Here is a 12552-nt window from a genome sequence, read left to right as displayed (position 1 = left end):
CTCTTAGTTACAGCAGAAGTACAGGCACCCTTGTGGTGTTCATTTTTGCCAGACCCAGGGCATAGGTCTATCAAGATAATGAGAATACATCTGGAATTCCTGCCAAATGTGTTGTCAAAGACAAAGCAGATACCTGCCTAGGGCAACAAACAAGAAGCAGTAACATATCCATTCCATTTACTTTGCCCATTTTGAGTGTGTTGACAACAGAATAGGGCATTAGCAGAGGTCACCAGCCACAATCTATTCTCCACTCCACAGTTCCTCTTCTGCTGTATTCCAGCTATACTCTTGCTCTTTCCCTCTTGGGACAGGACTCCAGAAATTTACTGGTTTTAACTTATTTGGTTGCCTAATCTGCATAGAAACAAGCATTTTTCTCCAAGTACATTTTTGGCTGAAGTTTCAGGGAAGGCCATCATCCTTACACAGTATTTTGCCCAGCTACATGTAATTAAATACACAGAATTCATGCTTGATTGCTGACTTATGGCTTTACTAGAGAATGGGGAAATGCCACAGAACCAGAGTGGCAAATCATGGCTTTCCTATTCTCACATTTTTAGGTGAGGTTGTCATCCTCATGAGGAGAATATGGCTGCATTACCTAAGTCTACAATACTAAGTAATTTTGCAGTATTCTTTGAATGTTCTGAGATCATGTTTTGCTTACTGACTGGGAGCGATTCCTGGTGAACTTGCAGCAATTCCATAGAGTCAAGACAATGTGTATATGCAGTAGCAGAAGGATGAGGAATACACACTATGTGTGCTTCACAGACTAATGACATATGTTAAATGAGTTCTTGCTAAAAGTTATGGAAGAGTGAAAAGGTATATTGGAAAAGTTTAACTTAGCTTGTAAAGGAAATGCAGACACTTCCTCTTTTTTCTGATTGGTAATAGCCTGTAAGAACACCTTGAGTGAGAAAATGCTTTTCTAAGAGCATTAGCATTTAAAGAGCCTTTATTGATGGTCTGAAGAAGTGCAAGTGGTATATTGCCCTCTAAAAGTCTTGCTGGTGGATGTTATTTTTAAACTAATGTATTGAAAATCAAGAAGAAAAAGTGTGTTTTGATTTAAAGACTATAGTCTTTCTTTTGTGTCAGTCAACTGCATTAAGATAATTTTGTTTTCAATTATCGCCTTTCATTGAGCACCATTATCACTCATCAGGCCCTGAACAAATATCCCACTGTCCATCTTCCCAAGCAAGTACTATAATTACTCAATAACTGCAATATTGATTCTGGAAAACCTGAGTCTTGCTGGCTGGCATACCAAGTTACTTACTAACTCAGAATTACAACTGGGGAGAGGCTTGTCTAGTGCAGCTCTAAGCAGGAGGTGACTCAAATTAAATTTAAAGCTTTATCTCCTTATTTGATGCCTAGTGTTATTTAATCAGATTTAAAATCATGTGTGAACTGAAAGCCTGCAGTTTTGTAAAGTTGTGTTGGAGGCCTGCAAAGTTTGACACAAGCAAAAGAATATCAGATGTCACACAGCCTTTTCAGAACACATTTGAAATGTATTGCCAAAACATCATATTGTGAAACATCAAATCCATGAAGAGGCAGCCCAGAGCAGAGCATCACACAGCTATGCCCAGTACATAGGCTTTGCTTTCAGCTTCTCATTTACAAACCTGTTTTCTCATTCTTGCTTGACAGAACGTTATCCTCTTCAATGCTTCCAGTGGCAAGCTAACAGCACAAACCATATCTCTAAAATGGAAAACAATTTATTCAGCACTTGCATGTGGTAGGACATGGAACCCATTTTTGAAAAGTCTCACTGAAACACTCATACTTTTGCCATATATTCTCGTGTAAATTAAAAGAACACACCAAAGGATGCCTGGGAATCCTTGTAGATGTACTGCAACTGGGGAACTGTAATGCATGCCAGACATACTTAGAGACTGCAAGATCTCCAGTAACTTCATGACAAGGATGTTTGTACCTGAACCATGCTGTTTAGAAGCTCCTTTACTAGATGAATTGCTTTCTGAGTTTTTGTTTCTCTGAATGGGCCATTGAGCTGTTAACAGTAATGCAAGAAAATATTTGTATGCAAAAGCAATTTGTGGGACAAGAGTCATACAGCAGGACCTACCTGAAATTGTTTCTCTTTAAACCTGTAGGCTGCTGTAATGTAATTTGGGTATATGGGGAGGTAGAAAATTTTCATTCTGTTTTGTAGGAGACCTTCAGCAGTTGTTGATCTGGTTATCACTGATTTAAATGTCAAGTTGATTGTTTCAGAATCTTCATGGTTTCTCTTTTTTTCTTGTGCCTAGCTCCCTACACAATGTTGCCATTTGCAATCAATATGCATTAACAGCTGACTCTCAGAACCATTTTGTCTATCTTTGCTACCATTATCTTTTAAGGCAATGACAATATATTTGTTAGGACCACAGAAGCTCTGAGAATGTATGGTGTAAATGGACTGGCAAATGCACACTGGAGTGAACAAATCAGTACTGCAGTACTGAGTACTCAGTTTATTATTTTTATACAGAAAATTCTGTAAAAATGTGCCACAACAAAACTGACTCACCACTGACAAAGTCAATCTTAAGACTCTCACCTGTGGAGGATTTAGCATTTGGGAACCATCACAGAAGCCCCATAACTATGATACCTACCAGAAGTATGTTGTAGTGTCAAATGGGATATGTAGAGAGATGGACAACATTTTGGCCACAGATCTATACTTATGTAATCATGCCTGAGACCTTTTCAGAGTGGTCCTAGCTTATTGAAATGGAGTAGTGATAGTCTTATTTTACTTAATATTATTTTCTCCTCAATGTGCATTGCAAAATAGTTACTAACGAGGTAACTAGAATTCTACTTGTACTCTCCTCCTTACTGACTTTTTTTGGATACTACTGATGTTTTTCAAAGGTTTCTATAGACCCATATAATTGTTTGCTCTGCAGATTTTTCTGCTTCTATAAGTTATAAACAAGTGTATACAGTCATGTCCCCAGTGCTTCCAATTGCATCTTGGAAATTACCTAATATTTGCTAATATTGCTGTTATCATGTCACACTCATGTTAGAAATTTAAAAGTTAGAAAGAAGCTAATTTCTGTTGTTATTAAAAAGTTACATCCATAAAAAACAGATTTAAATTCAGCTCTTTAGAGCACTGAAACAGATTTTAGAACATTTTAAGTAATAGTATCAGTAGAAGAAATAATCTATAATAGCTGAATACAGAGGACAAAAACTGAATTTCCAGTTAATTTTGGAAGGTTTCCATATGGGAAGGTTGTCTTCATAGAACAGGTACCACTAGGGAATCTTATACCCCCGAAGGAAACTTATACAAGCAGACTGACATTACAAATTAACTGTGCTTTTAGATAATCAGGCAGAGGACAAAGAGAGCAGCAGCAGTTCAAGTTTTGCATCAACTTTTTACATATTTTAGGCCCAGCAAGTTCCACACTGGAGAAGAGAAGGGGTGACAGAATTCATGCCTGGACTACAGATTTGGACCACCCTGGACCCAGGCTTTTTCACTAGTTTATTTTCTGCACCATGGTAGTATGAAACTGCTACATTTCAGAAGACTCCAGCTCATCATCTTGACAAGCTCCCTTCTAGAGAAGTCAGACCTTACTCTGCTATCAGCATAAACTCAAGCTAGTGAGCCACAGGCAAGAACAAGGAAAAAAGTTATTCCCTGCTTCCTCTTACCACTAATCACCACCTCCCAGCTGAGCCTGAGCTCCTGTGCTCTTTTACTGTCCTGGAAAGTAGCAGCTACTGGCTCCACCTCCTAACTGAGCCAAATATGTCTCCATGTGGCCACCTGGAGAAAGGACAGGAGGACTAAGTTTTGTCTTTACCATCAAGTGAGAAAATGTAATTAAAGGTACTTATCCCAAAGGAGAGTGGTGGTTCAGCACCTGAGTTCTCTCTTCAGTGCATAGCATGCAGTAGCTAACAGCCTTTTCTCCCCCATAAAACTAAGGCAAAGAGGCAAGTTTGGTGGGGTTTTGGGATGTGGGATTTCTTTTTTAATTTTAAACCAGGAATAGGTGCTGTTAGTTTCTGCTTTCTAACGAGAGAAATAGCATAAATTCTGTTCTCTGCTGCAGTGACATAACAGTACTAAGCTGCTCAGATGTAAAGTGGCCTCTTACATATGTATTAGTGACCATGTATGTATTAGTTCCTTCCATATTCTGCCAAAAACATTAGCCAAAAAGAAGCTAACTCTGTTCAAGAAATAATCTGAGCAATTATTATCACTAGCACTGTAACAGGCAAGACTAATTCTTGCTTTTTTACTGATGACATGCACATCTAAATATACTCTAGTTTAGATGAAGTAGCAATACACTCACTTGGCCAAATCTCAAGGCTCTATTGTATAATGTAGGCAGAGAAATAAACTCAGCATTATTCATTAGCAATTCCGTTAAAATATCTTTTATTTCTTCACTTAATTATTTTCACGTCTTTATGGCTTTTCTGTACATTCAGTGCATAGCAAGGCAGTGCCTGATGGATGGTGTTCAGCTGTTTAGGGCGTTAACATACCAATACTTCTGCAGTAAATTACTGAATATGTATATCAGCAGCAAATCAGTAAGATGTGTTACTCCAACTGAATTTCTTCTGGACCTCTGAAGGCAGTTTAGCTCTAAGCAGCAGCTAAGCTTTTCTTCACAGCAGAAGCTAGACAAGATTGTGACTGATGAAAAGTAATGGTCATAACTTTTGCAGGAGCCAGTACGGTCTGACAGTGAAGACCCTGAACTCAATAAATCCTGAAACATGTTGGCATCCACCAGTTGGGTGCAAATCTGCAAGCTCAAGCTCACAGGTTCCACTGCATGCAAAACTCATCAAGATGAAGATGTCCTCATCTCTCATAAGTGAAATATCTCTAGAGCTCAGAAGCTTCAAAACTAGCAAGAGCTGGAATACACTTTCTACCAGAGATGATAGCTCCTAATTTCCAGCATATTCTAGTTTAGCTGGAGCTGGGAGGAAAGCAAAATACTTCCAATGAGCCTGAGAATGAATGACTCTCATCTCCTGCTGAGCTCTTGCTGAGCTGAGAACCTTAATAAACATGATTTTTCCCCCTACCATTCAGGTAATATTAGAATTCTGTACTGTGCTGATAGGTGACCCAAACTCCTGCTGAAATCAAGAGAAATCTTTTAAGCTGCTTCAAAACTCACTATGTCAGGTCATACATCTGTGCTAAACTAGATTGTGCTTTAAAATCCCCCTAGTAGATAATGATTTCTTTTTTATCTCAGGGTATCACTTTATAGGAGAAAGTGAGAAGATTTATGAATTTATGAACCTCAAAAGAACCTTCTACTGGGTAAAACTTCCACACTAAAAAAGAATTGTCTTTTTAATGTTCCATCTGATGTCCACAAACAACCTCAGAGCTGAAGGGTTGTTTTCCATTCAATATAATTTACATAAAAACTAAGGGCATCAGGCTAGTGAGAGATAAGACAAAAAAACATTCCAATCATAACAGGACAGAAAACTAATCCAGTACCATATAAAATTGTTTTGTTTCTGTTCTATCAGTCTATATTGTAACTCTACCTTGTACTTTTATCATACAATTTAATTGCTTTTCTGAGTTTCCAGGGTATTTTTTTTAATTTGTTTTCTTTAATTTCTGCATTCACTAACTGGCTGCGAATTTTGGTTTTGGCTAGCTGCCTCTTTCCTGCCTTAGGGAGTATTTCTTAGTGGCTAACAGTAGGTGCTGAGTCCTGAAGTGTTGATTCAGAGCAGCGGAGACAGGTGGGCCATCAGCAGGAGTAGTAAAGTGATATGCCACCATAAATAGGAAACTGGCAGCCTGCAGAAACAATCTATTTTGCCTTTCAAACTTCAGGCGTAACAGCTTCTAAACTCTAAAAGCCAGATGCATTTAGGAAAAAAACCCACCATAGTTTAGAAATCAATTTCTTATTTTAAGAAATTTTCCTCTGTTTTGATAAAAAGGTATGTATGTAGGAACAGCTTAAAAGCAAGAGAACGTGCTAAGTTGCAACACATGGAAATTCAAAGGGCTGCATTTGGCAAGAGCTTCTCCCCTCAGCCTTCCCCCACTTGGAGACAATTGCAAATGAGATAATGTTTCTCTTTGCGTAAACAGACAGTGATTTAAAATATATTAGATAATACCCTAGGTAGGAAGAACAAACTAACACAGTATTATTTTCAGTATTACTAATATTATGCTATCGTTTGAGTTTTGTCATTTTTGAAGTCTGCAATTGTTCCAAATGAACTTTTCTTCCTCCCCCCTTCTCCTAATTCTCACATAACTTGCACACATTTCTTAACAGTCATCAGTGCTGAAGGAAAGGAAAAAGTAGCTCCTTCACCCTGAAAAGAGAAAAGTTTTGTTTTGGGCTTTTTTTTAAAATGAATTGTTTAAAGATTTATTTAATATTTTCAGTATGTTTAAAGATATTGATTACTGTATTTCAAAATGTTAGTAAACCTTTGAATAGTTAGTAAACATTGGAATGCTGGTGAGATTAAGATGGATGGGTTCCTATAGGCTTTGTTCCTAAAAGCAGGAAAAGATTGTTGTGTCACAGGCAAATATTCACTCCCTTACTTATAAACATTCTGGTTTTCTTGCTAAAGCAGTAGAATGACAGTTTTGCTGTCACTGAGAGCCCCTCTTCTACATTTGAACTGCACAATTCCAAAGAAAATTAATTATATTTAACATTTTCATAGCACTCCCCATGTTCTACTCTTGGCTGGGGTATCTGAGCAATTACAAGTTACCCATAAAGTGGCAGCAAACAGGTAGCACTGTGGCACCACCTAAACAGGCAATGCCATTCACAGATGGAAAAGAAAAGCCATAAGAGAACCAGGTCAGCCATGAAAGACCATGGGGGAGATACTTGCATTTCACCAGCTTTGCTGCCTTGAACCTGTTATGGTCATTTCTGTTTCTTAGAAACACTGGAAAAATCTGTCTTTTCTTACAGAAAGAATTGTGAAACTCCCTCTGAAAAAGGCTGTCGTGTCAAGTAAAATAAAGAGCAAGGGGCATATCAGCAATTTTCTTTCATAAACACAAAATAAAAAACTTCATCAGACAGAGCAGTAAAATGTGACACTTAGGATCCATCATCTTTGAATATTTATGAAAATTTGAAGCCAAAGATTTCTGACAGTTATTATGCTGTTCCCAGATAGTAACTCAAGAAGTTCTTTTATATCTTACCTACTTGAACCTATTTATCACATGAAGTCAGAATTCACTGTTAAAATGCAACAATAATTCCAAAAATGCACCATTATATATAAAGATATTTTTGTTACTTAGCAGGACCCAAAGGAAGATAAAGATAATTTATAAAAGTGATACCCGCCTTGTAAATTTAAAGTAATGCATATGAAAATAAGTAGATATTCAGCTACAGAACATTAGAATCTTTTAAGTTTTGTGCAAATAGAACACTCAAGACTGACTGGACTTTATTAATTGAAATCTGGCTTCTGCAATGCAGGTGTCTAATTTTTTCTCCTAATTTTTTTTTCTGGGTTTTTTTTTTTTTTTCTTTTAATTAGTCCTCATCCCCCAATTTAGCTATAATTAGAATGGTAAAAAACAAATAATTAAGTTTGGTGCTTGAAATGCTAGAACCTTGGGATACTTAGATACAAGAGCTTAAATATTTCCTTCTCTGGTTGATATTGAACTCAGCATCATTGCATAAGAGCACTTAATTCCATAAAATAATATTTCATCTGTTCCTAAAAAACAACTGCAAAGGAAAAAGCTGTTATAAAAGGTCACTGTGTTCTGTAAAATCAGTCCTCCGTGCCATTCCAGACCTGGCAATTCACTGACGAGTTTAGTGATTCTGAAATACTGATTGAGTAGATACAGTTCTGAAAGAGTTTCTGAAACACCTTTAGAGTACTTTGTGAAGCATTACCCATAAATATAAGCTCATCTACTGCTATTAGTCTCAGAGAAAATGCTGCTGTGTATAACTTCTGCAATAGAACACATAGACTTTCAATTTTCAAGTTTCTTAGATAATTTTGCCGTATGAAAAGTAGTGAAAATTTGCAATAGTCATCAATGAATATCTAGAATGTAGCAAAATAGCTCACATATTGACTGTTGATCAGAAAGCATAATATAACAAATCTTTCACTGAAGTTAATCAGACACCCTAGTACAAACATAAGCCAAATCTGATTGTGACAATATCACACCATAAAAATGTCAAGGAGAATTCAGTCATGTAAGATTTATGTAAGCATTAAATTGACCCATAAACTACAAATTTCACTCTGACTCTAATTTGTATATTCTTGTATTTTAATGCATTGATTACTGCAGCAAGTTTTCAAATAATAAACTGTGATTAAAGTGATTAGAATTGATTATTTGCATTTAAAATTTTTCTTTTAGCTAAAAATATGTGGTCTGATAAATAAATGCAAAATAGATATAAGCATCTGGCTTCTAAAAGCATAATAGCTGCCTTAAAAAAATTTACATTATTGAAAAATATTTTTAAGCTCCCATCATAGTTACTTTAAATAAACCTTATTGGGCTACACCCAAATTTTATGTGTATTTGCCCATGCTGCCTTCTTCTGAAATAAATGTGTAATAAACAGTAGTAAACACATTTTTCCTTTGCATTTATTATAGTTATATATTTCAAACTAGTTCCAAGCTAATTGCTTCTCTGTATTGCAAAAGTGCTTAAGAATTTCATGGGAAGGAGGCTGCTACAAAAGGTTTCAGTTTGCCTGATTTAAAGAGTTAAATCAGTGGTAAGTGATGCTGGTTAGCAGCACCAATTTGAGCAAGGCTAGGACAGTACACTTCGAAGGCCAGGATGTAGCTATATGCTGTAAGATATTGGCCACACAGACATGGAGAGAGCACTTCTGTTAAAACTCAGCTTTGTTTTGTGTTCTAGAAAGAACTAGATGAATTTATTAGCTCTCTATGAACAATTTACAAACATCAAAACTAGAAATAAGAAAACCCACTGGTTTTATATTGTTGCTATTGGTAACAAAACTTTCTTGCAACAGACCACTTTATATTCATAGAAATATAACAATGAGTTCACTAAAATCAACAACTATAGTTTGATGCATAAAAATTTAATAATGTCACATTGAATAACACTCCATGCTGCATACAAACACACAAGTTTTTAATTGATTACAGCTCTTATCTCTGCTTTTCTTGTTACTGATATATCTTTTCAGGAAGTCTTCAGCCCATGACAATGTTTCTGACATTTATTTTAAGACTCACACAAAATTATAATACACCTTCTTTAAACATGGAAATCTAACAGAGGCTTAAGACCACCAGAAAGCAAATGATTGGTGAGAAGGGCTTAAGTAGCACAAACACGCTTAAGTTAATTGTAAATCAAATAATACATGTGTTAATGTACCTGTTTCCTTTAAAATACAATATTATGGTTTTTAATTGCGAGTAATTGTTAGAATACTAAGTGAGTGTGTGAAATGGAAACACATGAGAGAAGACAGATTTGAAATCTAATAGAAAATTAAAATGTCAGTGATTGAAGGCATATGCCATACTAAGCATACTGTAAACTCAGTTTATTAATGTCAGAAACATATCTGTAGATCAGGCAACTTTTTTTATTAGAGTTATATACCTATATAACAAATAAATGCATTTAAATGTGTGTATAAAATTCATGTTATGTAAACATATTCTAAAAAATACAAACTTATAATATAGACTTGAAAGCAGAGTTGCAAAATATACATTAATATGTAGAAGTTCAGGCTTTCCCTACTTCTCCCACAGCAAACAGAAGTGTCAGAATAATATGTGGGATTTTTCCCCACCACCAAATAAATAGTTTTTGGAAAACCTCTATCTAATCCAATGAATACTTATCCATATTTTTTTGGCCTGTTAATTGTCTGGCAGGTAGGCTCTTTGTCCCTGCAACCATAAGAGTTACCTTTGCCAATGACCTCTGACATGCTAATAAGTTGGGTTGGAAGCTGCTGCATGCATAGTAATAATGAAAATAATCAAGAAAGCTGTCATTGTTCCCTTCTGCAAGAAAAATATGTTTGTTTTCTTTAAAAATTTAGAAATTTTCTGCTTGAAATGTTGGTTTTGTAAGATAGCTAAAAGATATCTAAAAGATAGAAAATATCTGTCCAATTTGGTTGTATAAATCTTTGGTAAGTAGGTGTATTTTTGACTGTTTCAGACAGTCAATTAATAACTACTGATACAAAGGTAACAAAATTAGACCTAAAATTCATATAAAATATTTGGGGAACCCTCCCAGGAATTTTGGTCTTCAAATTACCAAATACTGGTAGCTCTTCATATTATTATTATGAACCTACGCGAAAAGCAGCCTGTAGGCACACAGTTTGTGGTACCTGGGAGCGGGGCTGAGCCCCATCCCCAGTGGGCACAGCTGTGAGCAGCAGGTGAGCAGCACTGACAGCAATGAGCCATGGAGGGCCCAGGCACTGCCCAACCTACACAGAGAGCAGAGGGCACACAGGGGCAGTGCATGAGCATGAGGGATAAAAGGCTGGGCTGAAGAACAAGAAGGGCAGATGCTTGCAGCCTTCTGAAGCCGCAGGTTCACTCTGTATGGGCAAATGCCTGAAGCCTTCTGATGAGGTCTGGTGTTACTCTGTATGGGTGAATGCTTAAAGATTTCTGAAGTTTAATGATACTTGTGTATCATGGCCATCTCGACTAACACATATGCTGGTAATGTAATCCCTTATTTTCCATGGAGAAGAATGTGGAACATTTTATATGTTTTCTAGTGGGAAATTTTTTTCTTCTAAAAGGAAATTTCTTCACTGTAACTAGTCTCTTGACTTAGAAGAATTTTGTCTTTTATTCTTTATATTTGTTTTTTGTGATCTTTTACTTATTTCTTTTTGGTTTGATTTTATATTGTTTTAGGGATAGAGCTGAGCTGTTGCAAATAAAATATCTAATGCTACTTTAACAGTCTAATGGCTCATCTGAAATTATCTCAATTACTTTAGTGACCACATCATTCTGTGGCTGGCTAGAAAAGAAACAATGCATTATGTGTATTGTGTGTATCAAGACATCTTGGGAGGTCTTTGTATCATCCCATGAAATCCAGCCTGTAAAAAAGACTAAAGCACATGATTTTAACCTAAGGTTCCCTGGGGGTCACAGAATTGCATTTCCTGATGTTCACAGTTGGCTGAAAACTGTGAACATCTGAAAATATAAAAAAAAAAAAATATTTTGGGCTTTCGTTTCCTGCCAGAAATGTAAATATCATTCAGGACAACAGGGAAAAAATGGGCAAGATTTGTTTTATTGGATTTTTTTTTAATTAGGTGTTTTAGTTTTTGTCACTCACATACTACTATCCCATGAGGAAATCCTTTACTACCTGCTTAATAAATCTTCCTGTTCACTTTATATCAAAACTGTAGCAAAGCATTATATTTAAAATTTTAAAAGAAAACAGAAGGGCGCTTATAGGGCTTAATAGTAAAATGGAAGAAGGCTGTAGGAGTTGTTTTACAGAGGTAAAACAGAGCAATTTCTACCACTGCATTGCTGTAACTCTAAGACCAAAGTTTGGAAGAGTTTTTGTGGTAAAGATAGGGGATCAACAAATACACATTACTTTTCCAAAGAGCTTACAATCAAACTAGAAACAATTTGCCAAGATTAAAATAAGGAGTATGTGGTGCCACACCAAGTAGATATCTCAGAAATTTTGACAACTGATGGTAAGTTGTTGGTCCCTGAAAGGAAGAGAAATGGAAGAGATAGGTTCCTTTAAAAAAACAAGGAGGACTATTAAGTTATGCAACATTAAACATAGACACAAGCTCTGTGCCAAAGGCAAATCCCTGTTTCAGATAATAAAGATACATTAGTTTCTGGAGTGGGTGTTATTCAACTAACAGCCATAAGAAAATTATGAACTGTGGATTTAATAAAGTTTTAGGTTGTTTTTACTGAATGCAGTGTCCTTAAATAGGTGTTGTAACACAGCTCTTAACTTGTCAGAGAGTCTCAAATTGTGATTTGTCCTTGTTTAATAGTAACAGAAAAATCATTACCATCTTTGTTCAGGATGCTCTGAATTCCCTGTTGACAATAACCTTATTGTTCTTTCTCACTCTGAATTTCTAATACACTAAGGAAAATATTTGGATTAAAAATATGACATGGAAATTCCAAGTTTTCTCAGTATTTTTTTATTTTTATTTGCTAAAAAGGAAATAGTATTCCTGTTATTTTACTGTCCTTTTTAAGCCTTGATTTATCTTGATTTATCAACTTTTCTTTCTATTTGGTACATGTGGCTGGAGGTAAAGTTTCATCAAGACCAACTTTCTCATCTCAGTGTAAGAATTTCCCCTCCCCAAGAAGTTAGTTGAATTATTGCTGTAGAAGCAAGTCCTAGAAGATCCTGGGCACTGCATTTCTCACTGGGAGAATTGGTATTGTATTTTTAACAT

This window comes from Lonchura striata, chromosome 5, assembly GCF_050655825.1.
Source record: "Lonchura striata isolate lonStrDom1 chromosome 5, ASM5065582v1, whole genome shotgun sequence".
Taxonomy (NCBI): Eukaryota; Metazoa; Chordata; class Aves; order Passeriformes; family Estrildidae; genus Lonchura; species Lonchura striata.
The sequence above is the reverse complement of the archived record's forward strand: the minus strand, read 5'-3'. Positions refer to the sequence as shown.